Source organism: Ursus americanus, chromosome 35, assembly GCF_024610735.1.
Source record: "Ursus americanus isolate L20-20 chromosome 35, mUrsAme1.1.p, whole genome shotgun sequence".
NCBI lineage: Eukaryota > Metazoa > Chordata > Mammalia > Carnivora > Ursidae > Ursus > Ursus americanus.
Window position 1 is genome coordinate 27,263,420 of NC_142161.1, and position 12,956 is coordinate 27,276,375.

Here is a 12,956-nt window from a genome sequence, read left to right on the forward strand (position 1 = left end):
GGAACATTGACACATTTATAATACAGTCATTTAATCTGAGAACACGTATGCACCTCTTTTAGTAATGTTTTATATTTTTCTGTAGAGGTCTTAAATACCTTCCATTATATTTCAGTGAAACATTGGAGCAGCTTGTACTAGCTCATGAGAGCTGATCTGATTCATCTCTTCCCAATCCCACATTCAGCGAGTCTCATTGGTAGATTGAAAGGGCCCATGATGGTAGGATTTATATCACAGAAATTGGCAAACACCACAAAGCAGAACTTTTCCCACTGTTAACAGATTATTGTTAAATATTTACCAGCACATCACTTAGATTTATTACTAGATTTATCAGGTTTTATAATGATGTGTAAATAGTATTTTTATTATTAAAATTAATGTGTAATATACACACAGTAAAATTCATGTGCTTATTTTCCATCCATGTATTTTCCTTAGTGAAGTGTTGGTTCAGATCTTTTGCACATTTTTAAATTGGGTTATTTATTTCATTATTATTATTATTATTATTGAAGAGGATTGGTGTTAATTCTTTAAATGTTTGGTAGAAGCTGCCTGGTCCTGGAGTTTCCTGTGATGGCAGTTTTTGGATAACTAACTTAAGCTCTTTACTTGTTGTTGGTCATTTTTCTGTTTCTTCCTGATTGAGTCTTGGTAGGTTGTGCATTTTTGGAAATGTATCCATTTCTTTTAGGTTATGTAATTTGTTGGTATATAATTGTTCACAGTAGTTCCTTACAATTCTATATATTTCTGTGGTATCAGTTGTAATGTCTCCTTTTCATTTCTAATTTTATTTATTTGAGTTTCTTCTCTTGTTTTTCTTAGTCTAGTTAAAGGTTTGTCAATTGTATCTTTTTGAAGAACCAGCTCTTAATTTCATTGGTCTTTCTGCTGTTTTTCTGGACTGTGCTTATTTATTTCTGCTCTGATCTTTACTATTTCCTTCCTTCTGCTATTTTTGGGCTTAATTTGTTTTTCTTTTTCTAGTTCCTTAAGGTGTAAAGTTTTTTCTTGAGATCCTCCTAATTTCTTAATATACACATTTATTGCTATGAACTTTCCTTTCAGAACACTTTTACTGCCTCCTACAGTATTTGATATGTTGTATTTACATTTTCATTTATTATGAGATAATTTTTTATTTCCCTTTTGTTTTCTTCTTTGCCCAATGCTTCGTTTAGAAGTGCATTGTTTAGTTTCCACATATTTGTCAATCTTCTCACTTTTCCTCTTGTTGATTTCTAGTTTCATACCATGGTAGTCAGAGAAGATAGTTGACATGATTTCAGTGTTCTTAAACTTGCTAAGATTTGTTTTGTGACCTATCCTATGAGCTGTCTTGGAGAATATACCGTGTGCATTTGATAAGAGTGTGTATTCTGCTGCTGTTGGATGAAATGTTCTATATATGTTTATTGAGTCCTTTTGCTCTAAAGTGCGTTCTATTTCAATATCTGCTCGTGTTTTTCTGTCTGGATGATCTATCCATTGCTGATAGTGAAGTATTGAAGTCCCCTACAATGATCTTATTGTTATCTATTTCTCCTTAATATCTATAACTATTTGCTTAATATATTTTGGTGAGTAGCTCTTGGGAACATACATATTTATGATCTGATATACTGGCCTTTCTATCATTATATACTGACCTTCTTTGTCTCTTGTTGTCCTTTTTGACTTGAAGTCTTTTTGTCTGATGTAAGCATGGCTATTCCCACCTTCTTTTTTCCCTTGTGCTTGGAATAGCATCTTCCATTCTTTCACTTTGAGCTGTGGTGTGTCTTTAGAGCGGAAAGGAATCTCCTGTGGCCACCACATAGTTGGGTCTTATTTTGTTGTCCTTGTTTTTGTTTTTTAATTCATCTAGCCACTCTGTACCTTTTATTTGGTAAATTCAATTCATTTACATTATAGATATGCAGGGATTTACTATGGCTATTTTATCTTTTGCCTTCTGGTTATTTTTCTCTCCACTGTTTCAGGTTCCTTCTGTTTCTGTCTACCTTCATAAGTTGGTGGTCTTCCATGGTGCTCTGCTTAGTCGCCTGTTTTTTAAATTTCATATCACTGCTTTAGATTTTGCTATGTGCTTACCATGAAGGTTACATAAAACATTTCATAGATATGTTTTTTAGTCTTTTTAGTCTTTTCTCAGCTCATAGCAATTTATCTTCATTCACCTATAGAAGTTCCATCTTTTTACTCTTCCTCTTATTTTTGATGTCAAAAAAGCTTTTACACTATGACTTCATTATCAAGCTCTACACCCAATGTGGGACTTGAACTCATGACCCCATGATTAAGAGTCTCATTCTCTACCAACTGAGCCAGCCAGGCATCCCAACTGAGTCACTTCTAGATTCCTATCTTCTAGCTTGCTAATTCTGTCTTCCATCTGATCTCTATTTCCAATGCATTCTAACTCATTCTTCATTTCATTTACTGAGTTCACCAGTTCCAGAATTGCTGTTTGTTTGGTTTTTTTTTAAGAATTTCAGTCTCTGGTAAAGTACTTCTTCTGTTCATTAATTTTTTTTCAAAGATTTTATTTATTTAATTAGAGAGAGAGGGAGAACACAGAGGAAGAGTGAGAGGGAGAAGCAGACTCCCCGCTGAGCAGAGAGCCTGATGTGGAACTCTATCCCAGGACCCTGAGATCGTGACCTGAGCCGAAGGCAGACGCTTAACTGACTGAGTCACCCAGACGCCCCTGTTCATTAATTTTATTTCTGAGATCATTATTTTACCTTTCTGAGTTTTCTTGTAGCTCACTGAATTTTTTCATAACAGCAATTTTTTTAAAGAGATTTATTTATTTTATTTGAGAGAGAGAGAACAAGCGCGAGTGGGGGAAGGGGCAGAGGGAGAGAATCTGCAAGCAGACTCCCCGCTGAGCAAGAAGCCAGATGCGTGGCTCAATTCAGGGCTTGATCTGACCCATGAAATCATTACCTGAGCTGAAACCAAGAGTTGGACACTTAACCAACTGAGCCTCCCAGGCACCTCTAATAACAGTGATTTTGGATTCTTTATCAGATCACAGTGTCCATGTCTTTCATTTGGTTGCTGGAAGATTATCATTTTCTTTATGTAATACCATATTACCATGACTTTTTCGTGCTGTTTGATGAAAACTGCCCCTGCTACCACATTTGAAGTTACAAATACCTTTCTTATTTAAGCAAGGTTTTGTTTGCTTTGATTCTAACAGTTCAACAGGTTTGGTAATTAGGAGTCTTCCTTTGTTTTCCAGAAGGTGGCACTATAGCACAAGGTTTTGGTTTCCCTTGCAGCAGCTCTTTTGTATTTACATATACGTAAAGCTGGCTGGGGGGGGGGAGGAGGGTGGGTGGCTTTCGAGTTGGGGGACATACTTAACACCTGGGATTTGGGGTGTGCCCATAGCTGGAGGCCAGCTCAGTAGGGACTCCTTGAATGGAGGAGGTGGGGTCCCAGAGGTCCCTGGGTGGTTTTTTTGCCAGAACTCTGAGACAAGCAACAGGAGATATTTTCCTTCAGTTCCTACTTCTCTTTCCTGTCCCTCCCCCCATTCACTGCAGTCTTACCTCAGGGAGAGAAATGTCCCTCCAGCTGTGGAATGCAGAACCTGACTGGCAGACCCCTCCCCCCAACTCACTGCCTTTACCCCCCACCTCTTTAAAGGCTTGTGCCTGGTCCCAGCTGCTGTACTTGATGCTGGAGGCTCTACAGCCCTAGGCTCCATGGCCTCTTCCTTCTCCCTGCAGCCTCCTCTGTGGTCCAGTCCACCCACTTCTTGGTGCACAGATGGATGGATCTCTTGGGTGTCCTAGTAAGCCTGGAAAAGGCCCTTTCTTTCTTTCCTTTTTTTGGGGGGCAGGGGTTATAGATGGCCAATTAGTTGTAAATCAAAGAGGAGAGAAAAAAGAAAGTTCTCATGTCACCATGATGCGGATGTCATTCTTCTCATATTATCTTTTAAATATCTGTAGGATCTGTAGTGATATCCCTTTTTCATATCTGAAATTGATGATATGTGACTTTTTTCTCTTATTTTGTTTGATTAGTCTTAGATTATTAAATCATTCTTGTTGATCTCTATTTCTAGTTCATTGGTTTCTGACATCTTTATTACTTCCTTCTTTTTTTTTTTGCATTTAATATGCTATTCTTTTTCTCACTTAAGATGAATATTAGATTATGCTTTTTCAAAGTCTTTTCTACTAAATACATTTCAAGGTGTAAATTTCCTCTAAGCAAGTTTTTGTTATGTCATATTTTCACTATTTCTGTATAAATAAGATACTACACTGCAACCTACTGATTCTAATATTTATATAGAAAGAGTCAAAATAGCCATAACTGGGGCGCCTGGGTGGCACAGTCGTTAAGTGTCTGACTTCTGCTCAGGGTGTGATCCCGGCGTTATGGGATCGAGCCCCACATCAGGCTCCTCCGCTATGAGCCTGCTTCTTCCTCTCCCACTCCCCCTGCTTGTGTTCCCTCTCTCTCTCTCTCTCTCGCTGGCTGTCTCTATCTCTGTCAAATAAATAAATAAAATCTTAAAAAAAAAATAAATAATAGCCATAACTGATAATAATTAGAAGATAGGATATAGGCTTACCCTACTATATGTAATGAATTTTCATAAAGCTATTTTGATAAAGATAGTGTATAGTGCTGCTGATGAATGGATCAGATTCATTAGATTATTTAGTTTACAACATATTCTCATTTCCCGTATGATATTTTCTTATATCCATAGGTTATTTAGAAATTTACTGCTTAATTTCAAAATATTTAGGAATTTTCTAAATATATACTTGTTATTGATTTTTAGTTTAATTTATCTATTATCAGAGAACATTTTTTTTGCAGTATTTTAAAAATTTGAAATGTGCTGAGATCTGATATATGAACCAGTACATGGTCTATTTGGTGAATATCCCATATGAACTTTGAATATATGGTTTTGCAATTATTAGATGTCAACTTGGTCAGGTTGGCTATTGATACTGTTTAAATGTTCTACATCTTTACTGACTTTTTGTCTGAGATTTTAGACAATGGAGAAAAATTCCTAGAAAGATAAAATGTACAAAAAAATTTCTGAAAAAGAAATACAAAACTTTATTAGTACTAATGTAGCTATTGCATCATAACTATTAATGAAATTGAGGTAATAGTTAAAAATCATCTCACAAAGAAAACAGCAGGCCCAGATGGTTTTATAGTCAAGATATATCAAAATTTCAAAGAACTGTTCACCGTAATTTTTTATTACAAACTCTTTTTGAAGATAGAAAGGGAAGCATTTGCTAATTCCTTTTATAAAGCTAATATAACTGAATATTAAACTAGCCAAAGAGGGGTGCCTGAGTGGCTCAGCTCTTAAGCGTCTGCCTTTGGCCCAGGGCCTGATCGCAGGGTCCTGGGATCAAGCCCCGCATCGGGCTCCCTGCTCTGCTGGGATCCTGCTTCTTCCTCTCCCCCTCCCCCTGCTTGTGTTCCCTCTCTCGCTGGCTGTCTCTCTCTCTGTCAAATAAATAAACAAACAAAAATAAATAAATAAAATAAAAATAAACTAGCCAAAGACAAAATGAGAAAGGAAAATGATAGACTCAATTCATTGGTGAATATAGATGAACAATTCCTAAACAAGACTTTAGCAAACTGAGTCAATAGTATATAAATAAGATATTGTACCCTGAAAATATCAGGTTTGTACAAAAATGTAAAGATGTATTACTTACGTTAACAGAGTAGAGGTGTAAACTAGGTGATCATGTCAACAGATGCAGAAAAGACATTTGATAAAATTCATTTTCCATTTATGATTTTTGAAAACTCATAGTAAACCAGTAGAGAAGTTCCTTAATAAAGTAAAGTTATCTAACAAACCAGACCAAACTATAGCAAATATGAACTCAAATATTGGAAGTAGTCCCATTAAAATGAGGAAGTTATGTTCACTAAAATCATAAGTTGTGTCTAGTATTACCTCTGCTATTCAACATTGTATTCAATGTCCAATGATACAAGAAAAGGAAAAGAAATACATAAGGATTAAAAAGATAGAAATAGAACTTCACTATTTGTAAAAATTATTTGTTTCTACATTAATGAAACCCAAAAGTATCTACTCAGAATTTATAGAGAGGAGTAGTTTAACAAATGTTTCAACATGAGGCTAATCTATTAAAGTCAGTTACATTTCTTTACCCAAGCAACAGCTATAAAACATAATTAAAAACAGCAATGAAACCAGTTATAATTAGCAATAAAATCTAATGTACCTAGGAATGAATGTAACAAACCTACTTTCTCCAGCACCCCAAATTATAAAAACTTTATTGAAGCAGATTAAAAGAGATTTCTCATGTTTATGGGTTGGAAGACAATATAATAAAATTGATCCCTTCCAAAATGATCCATAAATTTAATATAACTTAAAAAAATTCAACTAGCATATTGATTCCAATATTTGTACGGAAAGGGTCAAAATAGCCAAGACTGATAATAATTAGAGGAATATAATCATACTATATATAATGACTTTTTATAAAGCTGTTTGAGGAGCACCTGGGTGGCACAGTCGGTTAAGCATCTGATTCTTGGTTTCAGCTCAAGTTGTGATCTCAGGTGGTGATCTCAGGGTTGTGATCTCAGGGTTGTGAGATCAAGCTCCGTGTTGGGCTCCGCACTCAACACGGAGTCTGCTGGAGACTCTTCTCCCCTCTTCCTCTGTCCCTCCCTGCTCCCTGCTCTCTCTCTCTCTAAAATAAATAAATAAAATCTTACAGAAAAAAATTGTTTTGATTAAGATAGTATACTGTTGGTGCTGATGTAGATGAATTATTGAATGGATCAGAATCGAGAGATCAGAAACAAAGTCATTATATGTGTGTGTATATGTGTATAAATATATGTATGTATGTATATTTGTGCATAAATATGTATGCATGTGTATAACTCTTATTTATGATAAAAATCAAATGGCAGACTACTTGAGGAAAGGAGGTTTTGATAGAGTTCTGAAAACTTTGTTACTCATATAAAGTCAAATTGGATTTCGATCTCACATCTTACACAAGTAGCGACTTCTTGTGGGTTAAGAACTTAAGTATCAAAAGCAAAACTTAGAAACTAGAGGAATGTATATGAATGTATTCACATCTTGTATAAGGAATAATTTCTTAAACATGATATATTAAGTACTAATCATAAAATAAATTATTAATAAAATCTATTATATTAAAATTAAGAATGACTTTTCATTAATAAGAGCTTAAGGAAAATGAACAGGTAATCTCTAAACTAGGAGATTTTTGCCATGCATATAACTAACAAAGGACAAGCAGTCAAAATACATAAGGAACCACTGCAAATCAGTGAAAAAAAGACACACCTAGTAGAAAATGAGCAAAAGGCGTGTTTACCTCATTGGCATTTAGAGATGCATAGCAAGACCGTGATGACATATCACTTACTTATTTTACACCTGTGCAAGTGACAAAAATTAAGAAGTCAGACAAAACCAAGTGTTGGAAAGGATGTGGATCAATAGGATGTCTAAGAAATTGAGAGGAGTGGGTAGGGAGTGAAACATTGGTACAACCACTTAACAAAATTGCATCATGCTGAAATGTTGAATATTTGAAAACATTACAGCCCAGAAATTCTATTGAAAGCACCTGTTACATATATGTATTTTGATGCAAGCAATCTTTGAGAATTATTTCAGTCTGTAGAAAGTTGTGATATAGTTTTCAGCTCTGAAGATGTTTTTCTGTCCAAAATATTGTTTAGCCTGGGTTCCTGAGTCACATCAATTGTGTAATCAGATCCTAACTACATGATAGGCAAAGAGCTTTGTCAAAGAAAATGAATATTTGCCATCTTCAACAAAAGGCCATTTGTGCTGAGGCTGAAATTAGGTTGGCGGGTAGTACTGGAATCAAATATGAATAGATAATGAATGATAGTATTAATAGAAATCATTATTAATAATAGTATTATTAGTAATACTATTAGTGTTAGGTCATTATTAAGCATGTACTAATTGTCTAGCTCTTTGGTTTTCATTTAATGAACATTACTTAAGTGTCACAAAGGCCTCTCTGATATAGGTATCATTCTTAATCTCATTTTTCAGATAGATGATAGCCATTGGGTGGTTAGATAATTTCCACAACTTTGTATATGTGTAAGGTGTGAAACTGGGATTTAAACAAAGACTCTGACTCCAGCATTGAGATAAGGCAATATGGAAGGTGTCATTCTTTGGATATAAAATCAATTTTTCTTAACTTTGCTGAGAGAACAGCTCTGATTCATGGCTACAGGCAATGGTCCTCTTGTTTCCAGATGCTTTGTACTAGGTTCAGAAAGTATCGCTGTATGTCTGTCTCCACTAGTGAAAAACTGAAATTAGATGTTAGATTTGCAGTATTTCAGTAGTACTTTCTTAAAGATGAACAGCAATATAGATAGATAATTATCAATGTGGTACAATTATATATACATATGTAAATGTAATCAGAAGTCTCGTTAAAAATTATGCCAGGAGATATGATTGCCTGTTTTTCTCTAGTTATAAAACTTCTTATTAAGTACAGGCATTCCTCATTTTGTTGCACTCTGTTTTATTGAGCTTCACAGATATTGCATTTTTAACAAATTGAAGGTTTGTGGCGACACTGCATTAAGCAAGCCTGTACACATCGTTTTTCCAACAGCATTCGCTCACTTTGTGTCTGTGTCCCATTGTAGTAATTGTTGCACTATTTCAGACTTTTGAGTTCGATGACTGTGAGGGGTTCAAGACTGCAATAGAGGAAGTAACTGCAGATGTGGTGGAAACCGCGGGAGAACTAGAATTAGAAGCGGGGCCTGAAGATAGGACTGAGTTGCAGAACCCTCAGGATAAAACTTGAATGTGTGAGGGGTCGCTTCTGATACATGAGGAGAGAAAGTGGTTTCTTAAGGTGGAATCAACCCCTGGTGAAGATGCTGTGAAGACTGCAAATGACAGCAGAGGATTTAGAATATGACATAAACTTAGTTGATAAAGAAGCAGGAGGGTTTGAAAGAACGGACTCTAATTTCGAGAGAAGTTCTATGTGGGTAAAATGCTGTCAAACAGCAAGCATGCTACAGAGAAACTCTTCACAAAAGAAAGAGTCAATCAATGCAGCAAATTTCATTGTTGTCTTATTTTAGGAAATTGCCACAGTCACCCCAGACTTCAGCACTAGGCACCCTGATCAGTCAGCAGCCATCAGCACCAAGGCCAGACCCTCCAGTAAAAAGATGACAACTTTCCGAAAGCTCAGATGATAATTACCATTTTTTTTTTTTAGCAATAAAGTAGTTTTAAATTAAGGTACATATTTTGGGTTTTTTAAGACACAATGCTATTGCACACTTAATAGACTACAGTGTCATATAAATATAACTTTTATAGGCACTGGGAAACCGAAAAACTCCTATGACTTGCTTTATTGTGGTGGTCTGGAATTGAATCTGCAATATCTCCAAGGTATGCCTGCAGACATAATGGAGGATGTCTATTTAAATATATTTTCAAAGATTTAAATGAAAGGTTATTTAAGAGCCCAGTTTGTTCAAAATTAATACTATTAAGGGTTGATTTGAGGCTAGGTCATATATCTGATCTGAAGAATTAATTGGTGTATGTTTTGACCTTCTGTTCTTTTGATACAAAGCAAATGAGCCCATTCATGTGGTGTCTAAGAGTTATCTGATTTCCCTAAAGAAACAGAATGTCATAGTAGAAAGGCCTGGGATGAAAGTTTAGATACTTGGGATCTAATCTCAAGTTGGCAGTTACTAACTATGTGAACTCGGATCTAACGCTTACTAGTGGGCATGCTCTTGGAAAAGTTACTTAACCCAATTCTTAATTTCCTCATGTGTCAAAAATACAGATAATAATAAATACCTTGCTGGAGTAGTAAAAGGAAATAAATAGTAACACAAGAAAGCATCCATGGTAGATTGCCTGATACAGAAAATCCAAATCCTTTTCTTGGGCAAGGTTGGTTACATCTTTGGCTTTTGTTTCCTAAATCTATAATAATACTAAAAGCATTTACAACGTACCAGCAGCTGTTCTAAGTGTGTTACTTGAATATATTAATTCACAGCAACGTTATGAGGTAGACACAGAGAGGTTAAGCAACTTGCTGAAGATTACTAAGAAATGGGGAAACCTTTATTCAAATCTCAGTAGTCTGGTTCCAGAGCCAGCGTTTTAAACCACTACACTGTACTGCCCTTTTAAAGGAAGGGTTTGTAGGCTGTACCAGTAGTTTATTGCCTGTTTTGCTGCATAATAACCACAAAACCTCAAGGGCATAGAACAATAAGCATTTATTGATCATACATGTTGAAATAGTTGTCAGGCAACTATTGGTCTTGGCTGAGCTCCCTCACATGGCTTGGGGTTGGCTTGCTGTAGGGCTTGGTTGGGACTATGCTGTTTGCCTTTGTTCCAAGTGTCTCTCATCCTGCAGCAGACTACTTTGAGAATATTGACATGGTGAATGGCAGAAGTGAAAAAGCAAAATGGAAAAACACAAGGACTTTTCTAAGAAGCCTCTGCTGTGTCATGTCTGCTAAAGCAGCTCACGTGGCTGACCCCAGAGTCAAAGCGGGAGGACATTACAAAGTTACATTACAAAGGCAGTAGATACAAGAACAGGTCCCTTGACACATTGAAGTTATTTTGTAATATACTACAAATGCCATGGTCCAGGGTTCTAAAACCCTTTTTTTTTTTAAAGATTTTATTTATTTATTCGACAGAGATAGAGACAGCCAGCGAGAGAGGGAACACAAGCAGGGGGAGTGGGAGAGGAAGAAGCAGGCTCATAGCGGAGGAGCCTGATGTGGGGCTCGATCCCATAACGCCGGGATCACGCCCTGAGCCGAAGGCAGACGCTTAACCGTTGTGCCACCCAGGCGCCCCCAGGGTTCTAAAACTCTTATATATTAAGGATTAATTCTAAAAGTTGACCTCTGTCAAAACTGACATTTCTGAAAATTAAATGGAAAACTTCTTTCCATCTTACATAAGAAGAAACTAAGCATCAGAGTTTCAAAATGACTTAACAAGAGAACAAGATTTCTTTGTCTATGTTTTTATTTTTATCTTTTGATCCTCTTCACCTATTTCTCCCACCCTCACCCCCCCAATTCTGGTAACCAGCAGCTGTTCTCTGTACCTATAAGCTTGTTTTATTTTTTGTTTTTATTTTTATTTTATTTTTTAAGATTTTATTTATTTGACAGAGAAAGAGACAGCCAGTGAGAGAGGGAACACAAGCGGGGGGAGCGGGAGAGGAAGAAGTAGGCTTCCAGTGGAGCAGTGAGCCCAATGTGGGGCTCGATCCCAGGACTCTGGGATCATGCCCTGAGCCGAAGGCAGATGCTTAATGACCGAGCGCCCAGGCGCCCCTGTTTTTGTTTTTTAAATTCCACATATAAGAGACCGTACGGTATTTGTCTTTCTCTGTCCTGCACAATGCACTTGAGGTCCATCTATGTTATCACAAATGGCAAGATTTCATTATTTTTTATGGCTGAGTAATAGTCCATCGCATATATGTGTGTGTGTATGCATATATGTGTGTGTGTGTGTGTGCATATATGTGTGTATACACACACACACACACACACACACTAATTTCTTTATCCCTTCATTCATCAGTGGACACCTAGGTTGTTCTTAGGTTGTTTCCATATCTTGACTATTATAAATAATGCTATAATGAACATAGGGGTGCATATATCTTTTTGAGTTACTCATTTCATTTTCTTCAGATGAATACCTAGAAGTGGAATTGCTGGATCACATAGTAATTTTATTTTTAATTTTTTCCATACTGTTTTCCACAGTGGTTTCACCAATTTATGTTTTCACCAGCAGTGCACAAGGATTCCTTTTTCTCTATGTCCTAACCAGGACTTGTTTCTTCTCTTTTTGATAATGGCCATTCTAATAGGTATGAGGTGATATCTATTTGGTTTTGATTTGCATTTTTTGATGATTAATGATATTGAGCTCCTTTTCATGTGTCTGTTGGCCATTTGCATGTCTTCTGTAGAAAAAGGTCTATTCAGATCCTCTGCCCATTTTTAAATTGGATTGTTTGAGGGTTTTGTTTTTTTGTTTGTTGTTTTTTTTTTTGCTATTTAGTTGTATCAGTTCTTAATATATTTTGGATATTAACCATTTATCATATATATGATAATTTTTTACATACATATGTATACATACACACACACAAATTTCTGGAAAATAGGCAGAAAGTTCTTCTAGGAATACTTAGTTCAGTCTATAATCCCAAGGCAGTGATGGTGATGGTGGTGATGATAGCTAACCTTTATGAGATTACTATGTGCCAAGCACTGATCTCAGCACTTTACATATAGTAGCTCCCTTAATCTTTATAACAACCCAATTAATAGGTACTATTAGTAGTTTACATTTTACAGATGAAGAGTTGAGAGATTTAGTAATTTCCCAGGGTCACACAGCTTTTGTATAAGATCTTCACACCAAATAACTTTTTTAAAATTGAATTATATCTAGAGCTCTTTGCTATGGATTTGAAGGATGTCTGTAATCTGGCCCTATCCAATTTAATTATCTGTAAATTCCATTGCTATGAGGTATAATTTTAGACATTTAAGAACCTAGGAATTTGTAGATGGCATGCATGTAATGAAGGAAGCTGAACTAGGTGCTGTAGAAATTTATTCCAATTTCAAAAATATGTGATTCCGATTCTCTGTATTTATTTCCTCCTATGTGTGTTCAGTTTTAAAAAACTTTGCAAGGATCCTTTATGTGAATAACTAAACTTATTTTTAGGGGATGAAGAAAGTATGAACTAAAGTCATTTTATTCCTATGCTCCAAAAGTAGAACCCTTTGCTTTG

The 12,956-nt window shown here is 35.9% G+C and overlaps 1 protein-coding gene across 2 annotated transcripts in view; it reads left to right on the plus strand.

Annotated features, from left to right (window-relative positions):
- The window catches only part of ATL1 (atlastin GTPase 1), a 64,988-nt gene that overhangs the window by 18,499 nt on the left and 33,533 nt on the right, over positions 1-12,956 (plus strand). The window lies entirely within an intron of this gene.